Source organism: Lissotriton helveticus, chromosome 3_1, assembly GCF_964261635.1.
Source record: "Lissotriton helveticus chromosome 3_1, aLisHel1.1, whole genome shotgun sequence".
Lineage (NCBI taxonomy): Eukaryota > Metazoa > Chordata > Amphibia > Caudata > Salamandridae > Lissotriton > Lissotriton helveticus.
Genome location: NC_136061.1, coordinates 472,808,792 through 472,821,521, shown reverse-complemented (window position 1 = coordinate 472,821,521; position 12,730 = coordinate 472,808,792).

Below are 12,730 nucleotides of genomic sequence, written 5' to 3'. Positions count from 1 at the left end.
ACTTCTATTATCTTATTCAGTTTGTTTCCGGATCATGAGGAGGTGTCATCTAGGTCCTGGATATCTTTACACCGTGTTAAGTTAGCATGGGCTCATTACCGGTTTAAACGCCATTTTTCCTTTTTTGCAACTTCTGCACACGACACTTAGTTGTTGCTTTAGCTTTCCACCTAGTAGTTCATCGTGGTTTACATGAGAATAATATGTTATTGGTCTACTATCTGCTTTACTTGTTAAACTATATCTGTACAGCGAGTGCTAAAGTTTCAAGAACAACACGATACAGAATTGTTATGAGGTCTGATCTCCACGACTTCATACTCATAACATAAGTGCAACTTCTGCCAATTCTGGGCATGAGGCGGGTTTTATATTGCTTTGCCGAACACACATACACAACAGTTGATGCGGTTCACATGAAGAGAGAGCTGGTGTATGCTGATGTGATTCCTTCAAATCTAAGACACTAAAGTATGGGCACGCCCTAAACCAACACAAAGAGACCTTCTTAGCAAATAATATAATATGTGTATTAGGGAGGGTGAGATATAAGCAGCCGCGGGCCGTGGAGGGAGTTACGGTGGGGCAGGGAGGCGGGGAGGGGGAGAAGCAGGGTGGAGCCCTCTCTACCTTGCCCCTCCCCCTCCCCGCCTCCCTGCCCCACCGTAACTCCCTCCACGGCCCGCGGCTGCTTATAAGTGTTGCTAACTCTTATTCATTTACAGCATGTTAACATACTGTCACCATTCGCTTTTTATGTACTAGTAACTATGCTGGTAATTTTGCTACTGATAATATGTGTACTTGTATTCTCCACCCTGCTTCTCCCCCTCCCCGCCTCCCTGCCTCACCGTAACTCCCTCCACGGCCCGCGGCTGCTTATAAGTGTTGCTAACTCTTATTCATTTACAGCATGTTAACATACTATCACCATTCACTTTTTATGTACTAGTAACTATGCTGGTAATTTTGCTACTGATAATATGTGTACTTTTATTATCTAAGGTACTACGCCTGAGAAGACGGCATTAGTAAATAAACATTTCAAATACACATCTGTTCTTCTTAACTCCATGTTCTGGTTTCTAAGAAATCTATAACGACCGACTGTTCATGAGTTCCACGTATCCTGAGGTACTATAAGTTCATATTCTGGATTGTCTAAACATTGAGAGTTTGTTATATCCAATGTGACACTGTACCTAGCTTGCTAAATAGTTTTTGATTACTAACGTGAGTTTTGGGACACCCTAATTCGCCGAGGTTCCAATCCTCTGTCCACAGTTCTGTGTGAGAACAGAAACCCTGCGACAGGGGCACCCCCGACCCTTGCTGGAGCTTCATCACACTTGCGATACAACTCCAGCAATGCATTCGCCGAGGTTCCAATCCTCTGTCCACAGTTCTGTGTGAGAACAGAAACCCTGCGACAGGGGCACCCCCGACCCTTGCTGGAGCTTCATCACACTTGCGATACAACTCCAGCAATGCGCCACCTTTACGGCACAGATACATCACGCATCTGTGCTGTTTTTGCCCCATGATGCGCCGCATTGTAAATGCAGCACACCATAGGTGACGGAACAGCGGCACAGAATGACTAACACATCCCTGGTGATGCGCCAGTCATCATAAATGTATCCCTATGCTTTTTATCTTGTTAGAGATGAACCGCCATATGTATCATCAAAGTTATTTGCATTTCCTAAATAGCGAACTTTAAGGAATAAATAGCGATTCTTTACCATTCCTAGTTTGCGATGAGCTATTTGCTAATTAGCCGAATGTAGCCCAATGAAGCCCAATGTAGCCCAATGTAGCCCAAAGATGGCCGCCACACACACAAAAAAACAAATGTAGCCCAAATATCAGCCAGATGTAGCCCAACTATAGCCCAGTGACAGAATGACCAATCAGCTTCGCAAACCTCCGTTACGCGAAGCGGAGCGCTGTTACAGATATATATCTTTTTTTGAACGTTAATTTCTCAAAATCCACTGGAGCACATATATTGAGACCTAGCAAAGGCACATCGGGCTACCAGTCCCTAATATTTTGCCAAGTTTCGTGCAAATCCATTCAGCCGTTCAATTATTATTATTATTATTTTTTTTGCCCCGCGGGGCCCTTTTAAAACCTCCACATCAAACCTAGGGGATCAGCGAGGATCTACTATGCCCCCTTATAGTTATTTCCCCCTTTGTTTTGACCTCCTCTTGTCTCTCGATCCTACCGAGAGACAAGATGGCGGCCGCTACGGACTGTTTGGAATGTTGACAGACGCCGGAGAACCAATCAGCTTCGCTTCACAAAGCTCCGTTGCGCGAAAAGTCCGCGAACCAGTGCGCTGCCCGGTCCGCTGTTACAGATATATATCTTTTTTTAAACGTTAATTTCTCAAAATCCACTGGAGCACATATATTGAGACCTACAAAAGGCACATCGGGCTACCAGTCCCTACAATTTTGCCAAGTTTCGTGCAAATCCATTCAGCCGTTCGGGCTAAAAGTGAGGCCAACCGCCCTATGGAAAACTCAATGTTAAAAACACGTTTTGGGACCCCCCTTTTTTCTCGGCCCCCACTGGACGAACCCCCCCCCAAATTTTCAAGGGCTGCTCAGAAACAAAATGTGCCATTTTCCTGAAAATTTCAGCCAATTCCGTCCACAAACGCCAAAGTTATTAGACATAGAATTTTCAAAAAACCCATAGAGAAAAAATCCTAACTATATATACCTACTGGCGACCGCCAGTAGGTAATATATATATTCACTGAAAAAACCATAGGTTATAGACCATATATAGTTAGGAATTAGCATTTACAAAACCTTGAAAATTCACTGAAAAAACCATAGGTTATAGACCATATATAGTTAGGAATTAGCATTTAAAAAACCTTATTTTACTCACACAAAACCATTGAAATTCCATATATAGTTAGTTGCACTAACTATATATCGCGCACCCGCAATCCACTGCTGATCATGTCACATATTACATCATTCATGACATGGTCAGTGACATCACTGATGACATCACTGATGACATCTCAAATGACATCACTGATGACATCACTGATGACAACATCCAGTGACTGTATGTTTCTGTAAAGTTAAAATATGTCTTGAGTGGATGTATAAGTGTCTGGATGAAGGATTTAGTAGGTGCATGACTAACTGTATGAGTGAGTGATTAAATGTGTCTCACTGAATGCATGGGTTAGTGACTAAACTGTCTTAATTTGTGCATCATTATGTCTGTTGTTCTGTAAACTGCTGCATGTGTTGATCATTAGCTATACGAGAGGCTATATGTGTTATTAATTGGTTGCCCAAGTATTTCTATGGGAGATTGAGTTTGTGTGGGGGTGGCTGGAAGGTGTGTGACTCTATGCATAGATGTGTGAGCAGTTTATTCACTAGGTGTATGAGTTCAAGAGTGCATGTGGAAACAGCTACATGGGCAGTTGACTGTGTGCATGAGTGTATTGATGAGTGAATGGATATCTCAATGCTACATGTCATAGTAAGTACATATGTAAAACACAGTACATGTGAGAGTTGGCATATATAAATAACTGTGCATGAGAGCCACTGAATGAGTGAGTGGTTGTATCGATCATTGTGAACTTGTATCAGGGATTGTATAAGAGAGTAAATATGTGTTAGTATATGTTTCAATAAGTAAGGTGTGTTTAACTGTATAGTTGAAGAAATGGAGGTGAGATTGTTTCTTTGCATGACTGACTGGGTGTGTGAGTAACTCCATGGATGAGTGGCAGTGTGTGAGTGTCTGTATACACTGAGTGTATCTAAGGTTATATTAGAGTCTGAAGAGGTTTATCGTATTAGCACAAGAATGATGTCAAATGAGATGTCATCAGTGATGTCATCAGTGATGTCATTTGAGATGTCATCAGTGATGTCATCAGTGATGTCACTGACCATGTCATGAATGATGTAATATGTGACATGATCAGCAGTGGATTGCGGGTGCGCGATATATAGTTAGTGCAACTAACTATATATGGAATTTCAATGGTTTTGTGTGAGTAAAATAAGGTTTTTTAAATGCTAATTCCTAACTATATATGGTCTATAACCTATGGTTTTTTCAGTGAATTTTCAAGGTTTTGTAAATGCTAATTCCTAACTATATATGGTCTATAACCTATGGTTTTTTCAGTGAATTTTCAAGGTTTTGTAAATGCTAATTCCTAACTATATATGGTCCATAACCTATGGTTTTTTCTGTGAATTTCATTGGTTTTTTAACAGCTAATATCTGTAGCTGTAAAATGTATTCTTCTTTAAATCCAAAAATATATTTTATATGTTTATGAATAATTTTTTTTTAAAATATTTTTTTTTCTTCGTTCCCGCTTCGCAAATCGGGAAGCTTCCCGTTAGCTGACCTTGATGCCGCGAAATAGACCGCGAGCCGGTAAACGTTTCTTTACGGCAAGTGCCGCGTTACAAAACAACATCGTGACGCCTCCCGTCCGCATGACGTTTCACGTTGTCGCGTGATACGTCATATGACGTACTACGTTAGCGAACTGGTACGCGAAGCGAGTCGCAAAGCGCAGGTTTCTGGAAGCAAACCGGGAGGCCCTGCAAAGCGCTTAACGTAAACACAGCAAGTCATGTGACTTGGTAATAACACTTTTCATTGGTTCATTTCACTTTTGGTTTCCTAATGATGTAAGACTAGGTCATATAATCTAAAATGAACACTTTTGATTGGTTGAGAACTCTTGTTTTTCCCAAATGATGAAAATCCCTCCTTCTTTCCTCACTCTGACTTTCATCATTGTGAGAGAAAGACCCTTTGTGATCACTGAGCAATGGCTTCTTTAGTAGCTTCAGCTGGTGCTTCCCCACCACCTCCACCACATCCAAGGAAGAGTGGACCACCTGCTCAAGTTATAATTCAACAAGAAGAAGAAGAAGAGGAACAGGAGGACGAGCACGAAGAGAGGCAGTTTTTGCCTGAGCAGCCCAGGACGTCTCACCGGAAAGAAAACTTCATTTGGCAATTTTTTAAAATTCCCAAAGGTCAGAAAAAAGTAAATGCAAGATACGTAACTTGCCTTATATGTCAAGATAGACTGTCCAGAGGGACCGACAAAAAATACAGTTTCGGAAACTACACAATGCATCGCCATATGACTAGGTGGCATCCTAACAACTACAGTGCTGCACAGTTTCGGAACGACCTAGATAATCTCCCTATTATGGCCAGAAGATCTGTTGTACCGGAAGTAACGGGACCAGAGGGCAGGGAGATGGTGCCAAATATACAAATGAGATTTGGTGATGTAAAACACATCTGCGCATTTTGCGATGGATTCATTTCCTACGGACAAAAAAGCATCACTCTGATCAACAGAGCTATTGACTATCATATGCAAGTTTGTCCGAAACGCCCAAAATAATAAATACTTCTTTTTTTTGTTTTGTTGCTCCTGTTGAGCCCTTTACAATGAATCGTTTTCATTGCCCCCTCCAAGAAAAACCCAAAAAAATATAAAACTGTTCCGAAAAATTCAAAAACAGTAAAAAAATGTTCAGAAAAATAAAAAAAAAAGTTCTTTTCAGAACTACCTCCCCGTTATTAAAAAATTGGTACAATATTTGGAACTGTGCCAACCTCTATTTCTCTTAGTTCGCTTCCCAGTTCGCTCGCCGGTACGCGAACCGGAAGCGAACCAAAAACAGTAAGTATAAGGGAAGGAAACAGACACTTATGTTAAAAGAAAGACAGCTATAGGGGAGTAAACTAGAGATACTATTACCCGTAATCCACTGCTGATGATGTCACATATTACATCATTCATGACATGCTCAGTGACATCATCAGCAGAGGATTGCAGGTTTTTTGGCAACATGCCTTATCCACGGTTTAATAACGCTGCCTTTTGCTTTATATAAGTTTTCAAATTGTATGAAATATATACCAATAGGTCGTTATGAACCTTTAGGTAGTGCTTTTCTTCATGAGGTCTGGTCGCTTCCATACACATACAGATGTTTCAAAGATGATCAAGAAGTTTATCTGAATGGAGAGGAATGCACTGAGACGCCAGATCATTCACTAATGTGTAGGCACATACAGTTACACGGTTCATGCAACAAACACCGACCAAATATGGCTTGCGTGTTGCAAGGCACGCCAGTTCCTGCTATCATCCCCACGTTCAAGTTGTTGGAAAATGGTAGTTATTTGATGCTCAATAATGAAGATTGTTCTGAGTTAATTAAAAGTATTCCTTTTATCGTAACAGTAAGTGAACGGGTTATTTGCTGCAGAAATGTTCTATTTCCTCCCACACATGAACATAGGGAGTTTTCAATCTGGCCACAAATACCAACCTTGGGACACGTTTCAACGGCATGGCAAGAATAAGAGCTCTTTTGTCTCAGAGAGAGGTGGCCTTGAGTTCGGCCCGTGAAACTTTCATACTTCACATAGCGAACACCCGTACAGAGGTGCACACCCTTTTCAATTAAGATTTGCCTTTCAATTTCAGCAACATGTTTCCGACTATCTTTAACGCATCCTCCACAAAGTCCCTGGCGCACTTTTTTAAAGTTGTTACCAGTGGTCTCGTGACTTCATTTGAGAAAATCTTTGGAGTCATCCCTGCTTCCTTTCATTCTATTTTCTGCACTCTGGTTCGTGGATTGGCATTTTTACTTGCATTACCAGCGGACGCTCTTGTGCTTTTTTACATTTTTAAATATGGATGTCCCTCCTATGCAACCTCCCACCCTGCAGCTGCTGACACTGTTCCGCAATCGCATGCTAGAATATTATGGCACAATGCCGTTGGCGATATTAAGCACGGCATATGGATTATCTTTTCGATTCTCCTACTTCACCTGTGTCCAGCCTGTATTTCACTGCCTGACCTGTGATTTCGATTGGGCCATTGATTTGTGTCTCTGCGGACCGGTTTCTCCTGACGTCGACTTTAATCAGCTGATGACTCCTATCATTACTCACGAGTTGGTTTGTCCTGGCGAAAGGATTATGGCTGTGGCATTGATGCATGGACTACTTGGTCCCTGGAATTTACTGGCGGCAGCACAGTCTTTCTTGGAACAGAGCTTTCTTGAAAACCCACCGAGCTGTCCTCTGATGGTGATAGAGGATCCGGTGCTGGGAGAGCACGTATGTTCTTTTCCGCTTTTAAATTGGATGGCTGAACTGTTTTCGGATGAAGACGGTGACTTCCTATTGGAGGCTGTTGCAGCTTATTTTGCATACACAGTTATGTCATAGACCTTTTTCATGTTTGATATGCTGAGTACTAGCATTTCATTGACAATTCATTGACTTATTTGTCAAGTTTTTATTATTTACCTTGCCTATTGGCTTAAGACTCGATAAAGTACTTGGCTGTTTTATTTTTCTTTAGCATTACATTTTCCTAGTTTTTAATGCTTTACCTTGCGGACCGTCCACATATAAACTTGCAATCTGCTCTCATGAGATGGCACTTCTATTATCTTATTCAGTTCGTTTCCGGATCATGAGGAGGTGTCATCTAGGTCCTGGATATCTTTACACCGTGTTAAGTTAGCATGGGCTCATTACCGGTTTAAACGCCATTTTTCCTTTTTTGCAATTTCTGCACACGACACTTAGTTGTTGCTTTAGCTTTCCACCTAGTAGTTCATCGTGGTTTACATGAGAATAATATGTTATTGGTCTACTATCTGCTTTACTTGTTAAACTATATCTGTACAGCGAGTGCTAAAGTTTCAAGAACAACACGATACAGAATTGTTATGAGGTCTGATCTCCACGACTTCATACTCATAACATAAGTGCAACTTCTGCCAATTCTGGGCATGAGGCGGGTTTTATATTGCTTTGCCGAACACACATACACAACAGTTGATGCGGTTCACATGAAGAGAGAGCTGGTGTATGCTGATGTGATTCCTTCAAATCTAAGACACTAAAGTATGGGCACGCCCTAAACCAACACAAAGAGACCTTCTTAGCAAATAATATAATATGTGTATTAGGGAGGGTGAGATATAAGCAGCCGCGGGCCGTGGAGGGAGTTACGATGGGGCAGGGAGGCGGGGAGGGGGAGAAGCAGGGTGGAGCCCTCTCTACCTTGCCCCTCCCCCTCCCCGCCTCCCTGCCCCACCGTAACTCCCTCCACGGCCCGCGGCTGCTTATAAGTGTTGCTAACTCTTATTCATTTACAGCATGTTAACATACTGTCACCATTCGCTTTTTATGTACTAGTAACTATGCTGGTAATTTTGCTACTGATAATATGTGTACTTGTATTCTCCACCCTGCTTCTCCCCCTCCCCGCCTCCCTGCCTCACCGTAACTCCCTCCACGGCCCGCGGCTGCTTATAAGTGTTGCTAACTCTTATTCATTTACAGCATGTTAACATACTATCACCATTCACTTTTTATGTACTAGTAACTATGCTGGTAATTTTGCTACTGATAATATGTGTACTTTTATTATCTAAGGTACTACGCCTGAGAAGACGGCATTAGTAAATAAACATTTCAAATACACATCTGTTCTTCTTAACTCCATGTTCTGGTTTCTAAGAAATCTATAACGACCGACTGTTCATGAGTTCCACGTATCCTGAGGTACTATAAGTTCATATTCTGGATTGTCTAAACATTGAGAGTTTGTTATATCCAATGTGACACTGTACCTAGCTTGCTAAGGAGTTTTTGATTACTAACGTGAGTTTTGGGACACCCTAATTCGCCGAGGTTCCAATCCTCTGTCCACAGTTCTGTGTGAGAACAGAAACCCTGCGACAGGGGCACCCCCGACCCTTGCTGGAGCTTCATCACACTTGCGATACAACTCCAGCAATGCATTCGCCGAGGTTCCAATCCTCTGTCCACAGTTCTGTGTGAGAACAGAAACCCTGCGACAGGGGCACCCCCGACCCTTGCTGGAGCTTCATCACACTTGCGATACAACTCCAGCAATACGCCACCTTTACGGCACAGATACATCACGCATCTGTGCTGTTTTTGCCCCATGATGCGCCGCATTGTAAATGCAGCACACCATAGGTGACGGAACAGCGGCACAGAATGACTAACACATCCCTGGTGATGCGCCAGTCATCATAAATGTATCCCTATGCTTCTTATCTTGTTAGAGATGAACCGCCATATGTATCATCAAAGTTTTTAGCATTTCCTAAATAGCGAACTTTAAGGAATAAATAGCGATTCTTTACCATTCCTAGTTTGCGATGAGCTATTTGCTAATTAGCCGAATGTAGCCCAATGAAGCCCAATGTAGCCCAATGTAGCCCAAAGATGGCCGCCAGACACACAAAAAAACAAATGTAGCCCAAATATCAGCGCTGTTTTTGCCCCATGATGCGCCGCATTGTAAATGCAGCACACCATAGGTGACGGAACAGCGGCACAGAATGACTAACACATCCCTGGTGATGCGCCAGTCATCATAAATGTATCCCTATGCTTCTTATCTTGTTAGAGATGAACCGCCATATGTATCATCAAAGTTTTTTGCATTTCCTAAATAGCGAACTTTAAGGAATAAATAGCGATTCTTTACCATTCCTAGTTTGCGATGAGCTATTTGCTAATTAGCCGAATGTAGCCCAATGAAGCCCAATGTAGCCCAATGTAGCCCAAAGATGGCCGCCAGACACACAAAAAAACAAATGTAGCCCAAATATCAGCCAGATGTAGCCCAAATATAGCCCAGTGACAGAATGACCAATCAGCTTCGCAAACCTCCGTTACGCGAAGCGGAGCGCTGTTACAGATATATATCTTTTTTTGAACGTTAATTTCTCAAAATCCACTGGAGCACATATATTGAGACCTAGCAAAGGCACATCGGGCTACCAGTCCCTAATATTTTGCCAAGTTTCGTGCAAATCCATTCAGCCGTTCGATTATTATTATTATTATTATTTTTTGCCCCGCGGGGCCCTTTTAAAACCTCCACATCAAACCTAGGGGGTCAGCGAGGATCTACTATGCCCCCTTATAGTTATTTCCCCCTTTGTTTTGACCTCCTCTTGTCTCTCGATCCTACCGAGAGACAAGATGGCGGCCGCTACGGACTGTTTGGAATGTTGACAGACGACGGAGAACCAATCAGCTTCGCTTCACAAAGCTCCGTTGCGCGAAAAGTCCGCGAACCAGAGCGCTGCCCGGTCCGCTGTTACAGATATATATCTTTTTTTAAACGTTAATTTCTCAAAATCCACTGGAGCACATATATTGAGACCTACAAAAGGCACATCGGGCTACCAGTCCCTACAATTTTGCCAAGTTCCGTGCAAATCCATTCAGCCGTTCGGGCTAAAAGTGAGGCCAACCGCCCTATGGAAATTAACATGGGAAAAACGCGTTTTGGGACCCCCCTTTTTTCTCGGCCCCCCCTTGACGAACCCCCCCAAAATTTTCAGGGGCTGCTCAGAAACAAAATGTGCCATTTTCCTGAAAATTTCAGCCAATTCCGTCCACATACGCCAAAGTTATTAGACATAGAATTTTCAAAAAACCCATAGAGAAAAAATCCTAACTATATATACCTACTGGCGACCGCCAGTAGGTAATTACCTACTGGCGGTAGCCTCACTTTTAGCCCGAACGGCTGAATGGATTTCCATGAAACTTGGCAAAATTGTAGCCCGATGTGCCTTTTCTAGGTCTCAATATATGTGCTCCAGTGGATTTTGAGAAATTAACGTTTAAAAAAAGATATATATCTGTAAGCGCGCTCCGGGCAGCGCTCCGGTCCGCGGACCTTAAGCGTACCGGAACTTCGCGTAGCTAAGCTGATTGGCTCTCCGGTGTCTGTCAACATTCTAAACAGTCCGGAGCGGCCGCCATCTTGTCTCTCGGTAGGATTGAGAGACAAGAGGAGGCCAAAACAATGGCGAAAATGACCATAAGGGGGCATACTAGATCCTCCCTGACCCTCTAGGTTTAATGTGGAGGTTTTAAAAGGGCCCCGCGGGGCAAAAAAAACAAAAACATTTTTTTGTTTTTTTTGCGTGGGGAGCGCTCGGTCCGCGAACCGGGAAGCGTTCTGGGCAGCGTACTGCAATGAAAAATGAATGATAGACTTTTCAAATGCTGTATGTTAATTGATTGTTGTTTTTGTTGATTATTTTTTATTTTCTTTATTTTTTAAGCATTTTTTTTAATGTGATTGTGTTTCATAATTTATTAAACTTTCTAACATTTCATTGTCAGAAATTTCATAATTATCATGGAATATACATTGTAGTCTCTGAGGGTGTAAAATGTCCTCATTTGCAAGGAGGTTATCTACTGCTTGTACACATTGCAGTAGTTCATTGTCCCAAGTTTCATCGAAAAATTCAATGTCAATTTGATCAATTGTATCAATCAATTCTTGGCTGCTCTCTTGCAGGTCCATTTCAAAAGAAACTTGGTTTTCGCCTTCCATTTTGCCTGAAATTTGGATTAAAAAAATATATATTAGTAGAGATAGGGCAATGTTGGGAATAATTTTAGATAGGCATTTTTTATCAGTGAATTTATGTTTGGGCAGTGTATAGTATCAGAGTGGAAGGAGGAATATAAAAAAGTGTATGTGATTTAACGTAAGTAAATTCATAATTATACAAGAGAGGCCTAACTCCATTCATAACTATAACAGAGAAGTCTCTCTAAATCTATAACTACTACAGAGGGATAGTATATATCTATCAGAAAAAGTTTACCATATTAACTTATAGTGCACAATATACTTCAGTTTTAAAAATAAAAACTTACCTTTAGAAAGAAGTTGAAGGAATTAGTGAAAATACTATTGAAATGTACAGCAAGAAGTAGTAGTCAAAATGGCTGTGTTTTCTTCTCTTCCTTTATATATATTCAGGTATATAACCAATGAAATGTCAGGTAAAAAAAATAGAAAATGAAAGTAACATTTTCATTGGTTGTCAATTCCAACACTTCAGATGTGTTTTGTGAAGTAATTTACCTCAGGGTATTTAGAGAGGTCTACAGGCTAAATGACTAAATGGAATTCCAATCAAATTTGTGAAAATGGTAGGGATTGGTATGTAGTATGAGCTAATCTATATTTGGTGAAATTGTCTCCAGTGGCTTTTCTGTGAACTACTTTCCCACCTTTTTTGATGGTGCGCTTCCCAGAGAGCGACCCGGTACGCGAACCGTTGAGCGCCCCGGTTCGCGAACCTTAAGCGTTCCGGGAGTCCACCATTTTGTGTTTCGGTCGAATTAAGATACAAGATGGAGGGCAAATAAGGTTCAGAATGGGTAGAAGGGGGCACGGTAGAGTTATCTTGACCCCCTAGGTTTTCTGAGGGTGGCTGAGGAGGCTTATATGTGCGAAAAAAAAACATTTAAAAAAAAAAATTTGCGAGGTTAGCTCCCGGTTCGCGTACCGGGTAGCGCCCCAGGGAGCGTACTTTGTTGGAAATTAGTGAAAAATGTTAGAGTAAAATAATAATTGTGAGTGATCAGATGTAGGGTAGCTCTGAGAAGAGCTTTTGGGTTTATGGTACATTTAGGTACTTATAAGTAGGTACCAATGCACATTCTTAAATTCAGAGTGAAAACTCTGTTGCCCTCATCTGAGAAGTGAACTCCATCTCCTCTGTAGATATCTTGCATGTAGTAACGCAAGTTATTGTTGTACAGGGAGCCCATTCCATGGTCTCTCATGTAAGCTGAAACA